The sequence below is a fragment of the Ovis canadensis genome, chromosome 3 (genome assembly GCF_042477335.2).
Source record: "Ovis canadensis isolate MfBH-ARS-UI-01 breed Bighorn chromosome 3, ARS-UI_OviCan_v2, whole genome shotgun sequence".
In the NCBI taxonomy this organism is placed as follows: Eukaryota; Metazoa; Chordata; class Mammalia; order Artiodactyla; family Bovidae; genus Ovis; species Ovis canadensis.
In genome coordinates, this window is record NC_091247.1 from 98,882,805 (window position 1) to 98,897,225 (window position 14,421).

The following is a 14,421-nucleotide window of genomic DNA, read 5'->3' on the forward strand; positions in this document are numbered from 1 at the left end:
TGTGGCAGAAAACCCCTGCCACCCTCTGGACTCTCAGGACGCCTCTCACTCTTACCCTGTCTCGGTGACTTCTCTTATTTCAGGTGGAATTTACATCTAAATACAACATTTTATTTCTCACATTAAAAATGGCAGCTTTTGGTAACCCCTTTATTCTGCTACAGTCTTTAAAGAACTTTAAAAAAAAGCAAGGTCCACCAAAACTTAAATCTCTCTTGATTTCCTAGTTCATTCTAATGGTTCATATTTTTTAATATATATTCTATTTCTTGGAGAAAAATTTTACCAAGGATCAAAAGAAGAAACCCTAGAATTTAAATGGGGAGATCTATATATCACAGTGGATTTCTTCTCAAACTGACAGTGTTTAAGTTTTAAGCAAATAAAGTGCCAGTTAATGTGAAACTCAATCACAAAGACTTGAGATTTTTGCTTTATGAAAACAAAATTGAAGTTCTTTTATGCCATAAATGTGCATTCAGAGTCTGTGAACCATGTTGCGTTTTCACTTAGGGACAGAATGTTTTCCTGTCAAACCTCATTCTTCCCATTTCTAGGTAGAAACATGCTATGGAGTGCATCTCTTGGCTTCCTGCTAGTTCACAGGACACTATGGCACAGCCCACTCACCATGCCTACCAGTCCTGCTCTGGGACATGATTCCTCCTGGTTCTGTTCTTCACTCACTTCATTTCCTGTGCTTGATGGGAGTATGCGACATGCTGCTCGGACACTATTCAATTAGAATTTGTCTTACGCTGGTGCCCTTGCTTACTGCGTATGTTGCTTACAGCAGCCGTTTAAGGGACTCTGCAGGGCTGGAGAAACCACGCATTCAGGAGGCCTGTGTGCAGTTGATAACAGACCAGTTACATGCCTTATGAAGGTAGTCAGGAGACAGATCTGGAGGTTTGCTTCTCCACATTCTGGTACCATGAGCTAATGGGAACAAGGTTTGCGGGGATGGGGGGGGAGCGGGGAGTGGAGGGGTTTAGTGTGCTAATGGGCTTCCCAGTTGGCTCAGTGGGTAAAAGAACCTGCCTGCAATGCAGGAGACACCGGAGATGTGGGTTCAGTTCCTGGGTTGGGAAGATCCCCTGGAGGAGGACACGGAAACCCACTCCAGTGTTCTTGCCTGGAAAATCTCATGGACAGAGGAGCTTGGCAAGCTACAGTCCATAGGTCGAAAAGAGCTGGACACGACTGAAGGGACTGAGCACAATACGGCACTCAGTAACCCATTTCAGGAAGCTCTGGATTCGACAGAGGAATCTTAGAAGGAAAAAAATGAAAAATTAGACATCTACACACTTTCAGGCTAAGGAAGCAGGGAAGCTTAGTCTGGAGAATGGAAAGCAGGAGAATGATTAGACATGTTTCCTAGCTGTTGATCATAACTAATGAGGATAAAGTGGAAAACTCCTGAATAGAGAAAACAACAGGAAAGAGGTTTTCTCAAAACATTTTCAAAGGCGGCGTGGCTTTCCTGTTGCAGCTCTGCTGCTGGTTCTTAGGTCAAATCTCAGAAGCTCTAGAGAGCTTCCTCTGTTTCCTCACATTTACAACAATGGCAATCAAAGACCTTAAAGTAAGATATTTTGCTTACAATTCTAAAAGTATAATTGATTCTACAATAAAAATAAATATATATATATAAATTTTATAAAATGTTAAAGGGCTTTGCTGCTGCTGCTAAGTCACTTCAGTCATGTCCGACTTTGTGTGACTAAGTATTGACAAAATGTAGACTCAATGAATGGAGAAGGCAATGGCACCCCACTCCAGTACTCTTGCCTGGAAAATCCCATGGGCAGAGGAGCCTGGTAGGCTGCAGTCCATGGGGTCGCTAAGAGTCCGGTACGACTGAGTGACTTCACTTTCACTTTTCACTTTCATGCATTGGAGAAGGAAATGGCAACCCACTCCAGTGTTCTTGCCTGGAGAATCCCAGGAACGGAGGAGCCTGGTGGGCTTCTGTCTATGGGGTCGCACGGAGTCGGACACGACTGAATCAACTTAGCCGCAGCAGCAGCAGCAGACTCAATGAATATTTTTTTTTTAATCAATTACTTCAAAACTTCCAAGCATTGGAACTTCCAACCCTGGTGATCGGTCCAGTGGTTAAGACTCCACGCTTCCACTGAAGAAGACAGGGGTTCGATCCCTGGTCAGGGAAGTTCCACGTGCTTTGAGGTACAGACAAAAAGAAAGAAAATCCTTTCAAGCATGAACATTCTAAGGTAAGCAAAGCCTCTTTATGTGTGTCCAGTCGTGTCTGATTCTTTGCGACCCCATGGACTGTAGCCTGCCAGGCTCCTCTGTCCATGGAATTTCCTAAGCTCTCCAACTTTGTCTAAATTGAGAAAATGTATTGTCTATGTCAAATGGCATTTCCTTTTTATGCATGCATGCATGCTGAGTTGCTCAGTCATGTCTGACTCTTTGCAACCTTATGGACTATAGCCTGCAAGTGTCCTCTGCCCTTGGAATTTTCCAGGGAAGAATACTGGAGCAAGTTGCCATTTCCTGCTTCAAGGGATCGTCCCAACCCAGGGATCGCAGCCACATGTCTAACATCTCCTACACTGGCGGGCAGATTGTTTACCACTGCACCACCTGAGAAGCCCCTCATTTTTTAAAACCTACTCAATAATACAATAAAAAATAATCATATGAACCATTGCATCTTGACATATGATTTAGGTGTCCTATTTCCTTGCTCCCCACAACAGCACATAACCGCACACTCATTTATACACATATGTATACTCACACACCTCACACCCATGTACTATGTACATTTCCTACCAATTTTCTAAAGGTGAAAGTAGAATGAATAATGCTTCCCTCATGTTATTCCTGAGGAAGCTCAGACACAAAGAGATCCAGTGATTTGCTTAAATTTGTTTCACACAAGATATAAATTGTGAAGACAAGAAACAAATCAAAATTCCCTGTCTACCATCCTAGTGGTCAGAAGCAGACTTTAATGCCTCTAGCCATGATTCTTGCATGAATCACATCAAATAAATATAAGGATGAGGTCACTTTTGATTGCACAAAATAATTTTACTGTACTCCTTAAGAAAAAAAAAAAAAAGGGAGGGAGACAGGATCGCTGAGAAGGTGTCACTGGCGGATGTTGTCAGACTGTGTTTCTACCAGTTTTTTTGTGAAGGCTTCCCTGATAGAGTTTCGCTGCTTGACAGTGAAATGCCTCTTACTGTGTAGGACTGAAAGGAAAAGATAACCGGGTGACTGTACACTATGTCAGTGGCAAGAACAACTGTATCTTTTTCACCTCCAAAGCCTGAAAGCCCTTTGAATACTTAAGCCAGGATCTCCTAAGAGGAATCTATTTTCCATGTAATGGTGTGCATTTCCCACTTGAAAACTAAATATTCATGACTTCATGAAAGAGCTAAGCTTCTGCAGGAAAAAAAAAAAAAGAGAGAGAGATTCTAAGTCCATTTTATACATTTTGGACAAGATAGTATTTGACATACTCTATATGTTCTGAATAGTATTATAATTTCAAATAAATCTCTACTGACATCATTTCAGTAGCGTCAGATCCATAAAACCATCCGATAGATGAAGTGCCCTCTTTGTGGATTAACCAGTAGACATGACGGAGGATGTAGAGGAGGGGAGAGAAAGCCGGCCGAGAGGATACTCCCTCTCATGTTCTGAACTGGAATTGGCCCCCATCTCAGACCTGCTTTTCTTGCCAGGCATCTTACAAAGTCCTCTGAAACTTCTGTATGGCTCAATGCCTGGGGCATTTCTCAGCACAGTCAGTATCTAGTAGAAAGAGTTTTTCTGGCTCTCTTTCTCTCTCCGGGGAAACTATTAAGCAAAGTGGATTACACGGGGCTGTCTTCTGTACAAACTGAGCCAAGTAGGAAAATAAGGTGTGGCTAACCCGTGTGGTCACAATGATTCTATACAAGCACATGGCCTTATAAACTGAGTAAATTTGTTCAGAACTTATCGGGGATGTTCTTTGCACATGGAGGACCTTACCTGTTCCTCTATGTAATTTCTTCCTTCGCCATCCCACCCGCAGGAAGTAACTTCCCGCTCACTCCAAACGTTCTCACTGGTTTTGTTGAATGAGATACAAAAAGCACTTGAATGCCACATTTCATGCTGAATGGTTAGGAGATGAATATATAACTCTTTCATTCCATTTTGAAGATAACATCAAAATAGCTAAGAAAATGTACATTTTTAAAATAAAGATTTGTTATTTTAATTTTTGCTGGGCTGGATCTTCATTGCTGTGTGCAAGCTGTCCCTAGTTGTGGGGAGCAGGGGCTACTTTTCACTGTGGTACGCGGGCTTCTCATTGCAGTGGCTTCTCTTGTTGCAGAGCAGGGGCTTTAGGGCATGGACTTCAGTAGTTGTGATGCACAGGCTTAGTTGCTCCGTGCCTTGTGGAGTATTCCTGAAGCAGGGATCAAACCCCATGTCCCCTGCAGTGACAGGTGGATTCTTAACCACTAGAACACCAGGGAAGCCCCCAACAAAATACATTTTTATTTTTAGGTACAACCTCAGAAGTTCAGAGGTGGGGAAGCCATCAAGCCTGAAAAGTCATTGTTTTTCACTAATTCAGCTGAGCCCTGAAACCTCTCAGCCAAAGAGATATACATTTTTTTCCTAATATTCTTGTTTTATGTCCAATTTTCCTTAAAAAGGAGAGGATAGATTCCTAAAACTTCTTGGTCTCCAGTAAAATATTCCATGTACTGGAAGCTAGTAAACATGGAAAGACCTAGAGACGATCATACTAAGTGAAGTGAGTCAGACAGAGAAATCACTGATAATCGCTTACACGGTCTTCCCTAGTGTCTCAGCGGTAAAGAATCTGCCTGCAGTGCAGGAGATGCGGGAGACACAGGTTTGATCCCTGGTTTGGGAAGGTCCCCTGGAGGAGGGCATGGCAACCCACTCCAGTATTCTTGCCTGGAGAATGCCATGGACAAAGGAGCCTGGTGGGATAGGCTATAGGGCTGGACATGAATGAAGCGACTGAGCACAGCACAGCACCACTTACATGCAGAATCTAAAGTATAACACAAAGGAATACAAAAGAACTTATCTACAAACCAGACTCACAGACAAAGAGAACAGACTTGTATTTGCCAAGGGTCAGGGGAGGCATAGGGTGGAAGGTAGGGATTAGCAAATACAAATCATTATATACAGAACAAATAAACAACAAGGTCATACTGTACAACACAGAAAACTGTACTCGGTATCTTGTGATAAACCATAATGGAAAAGATATGAAAAATAATATGTGTGTGTGTGTGTGTGTGTATAACTGAGTAACTTTGCTGTATAGTAGAAAGTAACACACATTTTAAATCAACTGTGATTCAGTACAATTTTTAAAATGGTCAGGCAGGCAATCCTGGGCAGATGACAAGGTAATACCAGCCTTAAAATGGCATTAGCTTCCATTACTTCTGGGCTTCCCTGATGGCTCAGCCATAAAGAATCTGCCTGCAGTGCCAGAGTTCAGTTCAGTTCAGTTGCTCAGTCATGTCCGACTCTTTGTGACCCCATGAATCGCAGCACGCCAGGCCTCCCTGTCCAGCACCAATTCCCGGAGTTCACCCTGACTCACGTCCATCGAGTCCATGATGCCATCCAGCCATCTCATCCTCAGTCGTCCCCTTCTCCTCCTGCCCCCAATCCCTCCCAGCATCAGTCTTTTCCAATGAGTCAACTCTTCGCATGAGGTGGCCAAAGTATTGGAGTTTCAGCTTCAGCATCATTCCTTCCAAAGAAATCCCAGGGCTGATCTCCTTCAGAATGGACTGATTGGATCTCCTTGCAGTCCAAGGGACTCTCAAGAGTCTTCTCCAACACCGCAGTTCAAAAGCATCAATTCTTCAGAGCTCAGCCTTCTTCACAGTCCAACTCTCACATCCATACATGACCACAGGAAAAACCATAGCCTTGACTAGACGGACCTTAGGCTGCGAAGTAATGTCTATGCTTTTTAATATACTGTCTAGGTTGGTCATAACTTTTCTTCCAAGGAGTGAGCTGTGGGTTCAATCCCTGGGTCGGGAAGATCCCCTGAAGAAGGAAATGGCAACTCGCTCCAGTATTCTCGCCTGGACAATCCCATGGACAGAGGAGCCTGGTGGGCTACAGTCCATAGGGTCACAAAGAGTCGGACATGACTGAGGCAACCGAGCGTGCGCACGTGCATGTATGTTACTTCTGGAATGGGATGAGTATTTCTCCAGCAGAGACTTCAACTCTGTCTCAACGTAAAAAGTTCTCTTTGCATGCTATCTGCCCAGTTATTTCCCTTTGACCTGAGGTATCTATTCTTCCTTTCATTTGTGTGTTCATAGAAAGTCTAAAACCAAAGGGTTAAATGATTATTAAAGTACCTATGGGAGAAAGAGGTGAGGGAGAAGCGACTGGATGGCTCAAACGAATTAGAAATGTTGATTACTACTATTCCTGCTCGAGGCCAGCAGTATTTGTGGTGTTTCAGGCCCAAGGGTGCCAGGCCAACTGTGGAAAAGACAAAATTAATTAATGTTTTCTGAGATTAATTAGAAAATTAAATGGAAGTCTAATGAAAACCAGCATGGCTTAGCTGCCTGGATTTACAACCTTGTGTCCCTAAATTTTAGAGTTGTTCAAAAGTGCTGTGTATTATTCAAATAAAAATGTAGTCAGATTAGCTGCAATCATTTTTTACAACTCCGGCACCCAATTACAAACAGAATCAACTATATACCAATAAAATTAATTTTAAATTTTTAAAATTAAAAAAATAGATAACCACACACACACAAAAACAAGGTTCTACTGTATAGCATAGGGAACTCTACTCAATATCTTATAATAAACCATAATGGAAAAGAAGATGTAAATATATATATATATATATATATATATATATATACACATACACACACACATATATAATTTTTTTCACATGCCCACATTGAGCTGTCAGATAATCAAAATGAGGTAAGAATTAGCCAATTATCAACTGACATAAATCTATTAATGGGGTCCTTATTGTTGTTTAATATGGTCAGCCTTTAAGGGTATTCGTTAATTGAAAATTATTTATAAGTGACAACAATTCTGAGCAAATTCAATTAGCTTTTATTGACTTTAGAGGTATCTTATCATTCTCACAAGCTCTGCTAAGGGTCTTGTTCAAGCAACTGCAGCCAACTTCCTAAATCCAGCCTCTGAGCTTGTTTTTTGCTGGCCTGCATTGCTTGGGGCTTCCCAGGTGGCGCTAGTGGGTAAAGAACCCACCTGCCAATGGAGGAGACGTAAGAGACCAGAGTTTGATCCCTGGGTGGGGAAGATCCCCTGGAGGAGGGCGTGGCAACCCACTCCATTATTCTTGCCCGGAGAATCCTGTGGACAGAGTAGCCTGGCGGGCTACAGTCCATGGGGTTGCAAAGAGTTGGACGCAACTGAAGCGACTTAGCACACACACTGTTGCTTGAATCTCTTGATGCCCTAAGATGGACTATATAGTGAGATAAACAGGAAAACAACCAAACTCATCTGCTCGACATCAGCTAAGCAATCATCAGACCCAGTAAGATGAAGCAGAAATTTGACTATGGAATATTTTATGTTTCAGAATCCTGTGATTAGCAATAAAGCAGAAAATTTTACCCCTTTTTCACACCTATAGTTCTTAGTCATCTTTTTTTTTTTTCTTAAGGGAGAATAGCAGCAGGTTTATTCTGTTTTGTTTCAAAGCACATCTGATACAGTGTCAACAATGGTCACCATGAAAAATGTTCTTTTTGAGATGATTAGTGTTATGCAATTTTTATTTTTAAAAAAATCCATCCTGATGCACTTTTAATGACATTTGTAAAGTTTGCCCTTTTATCTTTCTTCAGTTGCTTAGTGAAACACGACTTCTTTATTTAAAAATTGAGATTATAAATAAAAACTAAAACTCACTTTCTTCGAAATATAATAAAGTTATATCTCATGGTGTAATTATTAGCATTTTTAGTATTTAGATTGATGTTTCTTAAAGAGTCCTCAGGGGAATCTTATTTGATAAGATGTCCCTTGAATAATTTTTTTTTGTGATGAAATAAATAGAATTGTTGTGTTGGACAAGACTCTTGAGGATCCCTTGGACAGCCAGATCAAACTAGTCAACCCTAAAGGAAATCAATGTTGAATGTTCATTGTAAGGACTGAGGCTGAAGCTTCAAAACTGTGGATACCTGATACAAAAAGCTGACTCATTAGAAAAGTCCCTGATGCTGGGAAAACTGAGGGCAAGAAGAGAAGGGGCAACAGTGGCTGAGATGGTTAGACTGCATCATCAAAACAGTGGACATGAGCAAACTCCAGGCAAACATGAAGGCCAGGGAAGATTTGCATGCTGCAGTCCATGGGGTCGCAAAGCATCAGACAAGACTTAGTAACTGAATAACACCGAAATAGAAGGGAAATTCTACCTTCTCTTGGATTTACTTATTACTTAGCACAGGAGAAATGTAAGCCCCCTGAGAATTCTTACAGGAAGGAAACTGGTCTGAATTTGCATAAACTGAATTTGTGTAAAATTTTAATTTAATATCTATTTATTTGCAAAAAAAAAATCTATTTAGATATTTAGATACTGATTCAAACTTTGTGTTCCCCAAACAGGAATTGTCCTACTCTTTTAAGATTCCTACCAGAGTCCCACGGGCCCATAATAAGTTGTCTTCGGCAATATCTTGATTCCGTAAGTCACCTTTATCCTAGATTAGTAAAAAGGGAATTGTAATGCCAAAGCGTGTGAAAATATGATGATAGTCAATATCCCACATCATAGATCATATCAGATTTAGACACCTGAGACCTACAATAGCCAGGATGAATCTAATTCTTCATAGAGTTTTTTTTTTTCTTTTTAGTAATATGTATGTTTCAGTCCCCACAATAAATCTAATATGGTCCCCAGGCTAATTCAGCTTTGCTTTCATCACCTTATGTTACTGACCAGGGTTCTGGGACTTCTTAATCCACAGATATGGATAAGAAACCAGGTGAGAAACTCTAGCAAGGCTTTACTGGGACTTGTGCTACATCAGGAGGGAAAACAAGCAATGGATACCTTGCTTGCTCTCCAAGGAGACAGGGTCCCTTAAATAGAGTGAGGGTAGGAATGGGTAGGGTTGGGCCTGAGGGTGGCTTCCTACCTGCTTGGTGGTGCGTGTGGAGCTTGGTTTTGCTCCTGACACTCCTGAAGAGGCAGTTAGGTTTTTGTTCTCATTGGGTTTTGTTCACAATTTGCCCCAGCTGTGTGTACGTGCAGTTGTTTTTAGTCATTGTAGTTTCTTTGTATTTTGTTTCTGGAGGAGACCTTTATCTAGGTGCAGGTGGAATCAAACGAAAATCAGAGTCATTGTTGCCACTCTCATGTAAATATAGTTCAATTTATCCTTAATCTGAAATATCTGGGGGCTCACCTACACCCCCATTGCCCAAGGAGGAGAAACAATGCTTTCATATCCCAGTTCTAACCCCAGTGTTCATTGAAGCAGTATTTAGAATAGCTTCAATAGGATAGCTTCCTTAGAATAGGATATGGAAGCAACCTAAAGGTCCATGGAGGAATGGATGAAGATATGGTACATATATACAATGGAATAATACTCAGCCATAAAAAGGAATAAAATCGGGTCATTTGTAGAGATGTGGATGGACCTAGAGTCTGTCATACAGAGTGAAGTAAGTCAGAAAGAGAAAAGAAAATACAGATATTAATGCATATGTGTAGAATGTAGAAAAATGCTCTAGGTGAACCTATTTGCAGGGCAGCAATAGAGACAAAGATGTAGAGAACAGATATGAAGACAGGGAGGGGGAAAGAAGGATGGGATGAATTAGGAGGTTAGGATTGACCTCCATACACCATCATATGTAAAACAGACAGCTAGTGGGAAGCTGCTGTTTTAACACAGGGAGCTCAGCTCAGTGTTCTGCGATGATCTGCAGGGGTTGAATGGGCAATGGAGCAGGAGGTAGGAGCGGGAGGGGATATTTGTATACATACAGCTGATTCACTTCTTTGTAGAGCAAAACCCAACACAACGGTGAAAAGTGACTGTACCTCAACAACAACAACAACAAAGAAGCAAAGCCCGTAACTCCCTAAAGGGATTGAATCCCTCATGAGCATTTCATCCTGATTCCAGTTCTGTTCAGTTCATTTCAGTCGCTCAGTCGTGTCTGACTCTTTGCGACCCCATGAACTGCAGCACACCAGGCCTCCCAGTCCATCACCAACTCCTGGAGTTTACCCAAACTCATGTCCATCGATTCAGTGATGCCATCCAGCCATCTCATCCTCGGTTGTCCCCTTCTCCTCCTGCCCCCAATCCCTCCCAGCATCACAGCTTTTCCAGTGAGCCAACTTTTTGCATGAGGTGGCCAAAGTACTGGAGTTTCAGTCTCAGCATCAGTCCTTCCAATGAACACCTAGGACTAGTCTCCTTTAGGATGGACTGGTTGGATCTCCTTGCAGTCCAAGGGACTTTCAAGAGTCTTCTCCAACGCTTCAAAAGCATCAGTTCTTCAGCACTCAGCTTTCTTCACAGTCCAACTCTCACATCCATACATGACCACTGGAAAAACCATAGCCTTGACTAGATGGACCTCTGTTGACAAAGTAATGTCTCTGCTTTTTAATATGCTATCTAGGTTGGTCATAACTTTCCTTCCAAGGAGTAACCGTCTTTTAATTTCATGGCTGCAATCAACATCTGCAGTGATTTTGGAGTCCCCCAAAATAAAGTCTGACACTGTTTCCACTGTTTCCCCATCTATTTCCCATGAAGTGATGGGACCAGATGCCATGATCTTCGTTTTCTGAATGTTGAGCTTCAAGCCAACTTTTTCACTCTCCTCTTTCACTTTCATCAAGAGGCTTTTCAGCTCCTCTTCACTGTCTGCCATAAGGGTGATGTCATCTGCATATCTGAGGTTATTGATATTTCTCCTGGCAATCTTGATTCCAGCTTGTTCTTCCTCCAGCCCAGCGCTTCTCATGATGTACTCTGTATATAAGTTAAATAAGCAGGGTGACAATATACAGCCTTGACGTACTCCTTTCCCTATTTGGAACCAGTCTGTTGTTCCATGTCCAGTTCTAACTGTTGCTTTCTGTCCTGGTTCAGAGGGAAATAAACTATCTCGGCTGTTGGGCTTCCCAGTTGTCTCAGTGGTAAAGAATCCATCTACTAATATAGGAGATGATGGAGCCCTGGGTTAAATCCTTGGGTTGAGAAGATCCCCTGGAGAAGGAAATGGCCACCCACTTCAGTATTCTTGCCTGGAGAATTCCATACACAGAGGAGCCTGGAGGGCTATGGTCCATGGGATTGCCAAAGGTCAGACATGACTGAGCTACTAACACAGAAACTAACAAAACTATCCTGGTTAGCATAAAAACCTCTTCAACACGGACCCCTTCAACAGCTTTGCTGAGAAATCACTTCTTTGATGAAGTAAAACCCACAAAAGCACACAGACACACATAATCAAAATTTCTTCAAAACTATCCTTCTTGTTTGAAAATTGAATATAAGAACAACAATAAAAAGGGGTTGCAAATTATAATATGCTCTCAAAATTACAGGTCAGTTACACCCATCTGAGAGGTCTTTTTTTTTTTTTTTCCCCTTTCCATCCTTCTCTCTGTCTCTCCGTAGCACAACTTTCCTTTTCTTTTATTATTGTTCAGGTAGCACTGTGGATAAAGACATCAGGAAAAAAACACCAGTGCTCAAGACACTTTGATGGCCTTTTCACTGTGTAATTATACTTGCTCTCGATAACACTAAAGGCATCGCTTATTGGTGGTGGCAGAAAGACCTTCTTTTTCAGAGGTAGATGGATTGTTTCTGCAGGCCTTGATGGTCTTCAAATTATCTGAGCGCAGAAAAGAGAGCAGAGTGGATTTTATTTTAACTCATTTTATTTCTGAATTTATTTTCCAGTGGCTGGGAGGTGGTGACTGGCCCCAGCAGTCAAGTCAATTGTTATCTGTGGGACTTGATTATGTTTGGACCCGGTCGCTCATTTTGAGCAAGGCACAGTTAATGAGGAGAGAAATGAAAAGTGCATCGAGGCCCAGTGTGTTTGTGGTAATTTGTGACACATTTACTCCCCGGTTCTTTGTTTATTCCTCCCCCTTCTGTGCAGGTTCTCCAGAAAAAGGAGCAGATAAGCGAATTCACTGGTAGACAGTTAAGGAGGTGGTAGGTAATGAATCTCTCTCTGTATCTCCGACTCCATTGTTGGCAGTAATTGGGGCACCGTTCGTTCATCTCTACAGTAAAATGCCAGGAGAGCTCATCTTAAAGAAACATCTTTTTTTCCCCCATTATTTCACAACATATTTTTCATTGACACCGCTAGTTTCCATTTTCACTACGTCTTTTTTTTTTTTTTGGTGTGCTCTTTGCCACTTTTCTAAATAATAGTCCATTAAACAGTTCACAGTGTGTGTTCTGTAGAAATGTAAAAAAGTGATTGGATGGTACTAATTAAGGAGAGATTTTGTTTCCAGTCACTGCAGATCAATGGTGGGTTACATTAAAGCTGCATTTTGTGATGAGTTTAACACAAAAGAACAGCTGTGCTAAATACATATTTCAAGACATCCAGGTAGGTCACATAAACATTGCTTTCTTTGAAAAGTTTATGTGTTCCCTCTATAAATTCTACTTGCAGAACTGTGGGGAGACACAAAGGCTAATTATTCACTACCATTATTATTAATTTGAGTAGAAACTGTTAAGGATAAAATTGGGATAACTTCAGCTACTGCTAGTTCTTACTGTGAGTCTTTCAGTGTATTGGTTCCGCTATGATATTTTTCCAGTCTGATTTTTAACAAAATGTCCAATTGAATCAGATTTTCTCTTTTCTTTTTTTTTTAATAATAATTTTGAGTTGGAGAGTTCAGTTCAGTCGCTTACTCATGTCCAACTCTTTGCAATCCCATGGACTGCAGAAAGCCAGGCTTCCCTGTGCCTCACCAACTTCCCAAACCTACTCAAACTCCCGTCCATCAAGTCAGTGATTCCATCCAACCATCTCATCCTCTGTTGTCTGCTTCTCCTCCTGCCCTCAATCTTTCCCAGCATCAGGGTCTTTTCAAATGAGTCAGCTCTTCACATCAGGTGGCCAAACTATTGGAGTTTCAGCTTCAGCATCAGTCCTTCCAATGAACACCCAGGACTGATCTCCTTTAGGAAGGACTGGTTGGATCTCCTTGCAGTCCAAGGGACTCTCAAGAGTCTTCTCCAACACCACAGTCTAAAAGCATCAATTCTTCAGTGCTCAGCTTTTTTTGTAGTCCAGCTCTCACATCCATACATGACTACTGGGAAAACCATAGCTTCGACTAGACGGACTGTTGTTGGCAAAGTAATGTCTCTGCTTTTGAATATACTGTCTAGGTTGTTCACAGCTTTTCTTCCAAGGAGCAAATGTCTTTTAATTTCATGGCTACAGTCATCATCTGCAGTGATTTTGGAGCCCCCCAAAATAAAGTCTCCCACTGTTTCCATTGTTTCCCCATATATTTGCCATGAAGTGATGGGACCAATGCCATTGAAAAGAAGCAATGTCAATGAGTTTTTGTGGCTTAACTACAACTGTCCTCATGATTTTTATCTTTACTACACAGTAGGATTTATTTGTTCCCAAAGAATGTCTTTTTCCTCTATACAAGTTTAAGGAAATGTGGTTCAGTTCTGTGAGTAATCATGAACATTCATTAAAGAGTATCATCAACTCTGAGAGACTCAAGTACCTGGATTAACAGAATTAGAGAGCAGAGGAAGAGAAATGACCTAAATCATTCACATAACAGTTTAGCCTGCTGGGACTTCACCTCTGACTATACATGTGCAACTCAGATTTATACACATTTCTTTCAGTAAATGCTATTTTTAATAGAAGCATATTCTTTGTGCTACTTTTTTTTTTAATGTTTACATATACACGATAGATGTGCTCTTAGATGCTAAGTCAGGTCTGACTCTTAGGTGACTCCATGGACTGTAGCCAGCCAAGTTCCCCTGTCCATAGATTTCCCAGGCAAGAATACTGAAGCGGGTTGCCATTTCCTTCTCCAGGGCAGCGTTCCAGTCCAGGGTTCAAACGCACATCTCCCGTGACTACTGCATTGCAGGAGGATTCTTTACCACTGAGCCATCTGGGAAGCCCGTACACAGTAGATACTTTCCAGCAACTTTCTGCTCCCGCTTTAGTGTCTCTCATCTGCAACAATGTCTACTGCAGTCATGGGTTTTCCTCATGAGATTCTCTCATAAATAGGATGTTGCTATACCAGTGATTTTTGTCAAACATGATCTCTGCTAAGCT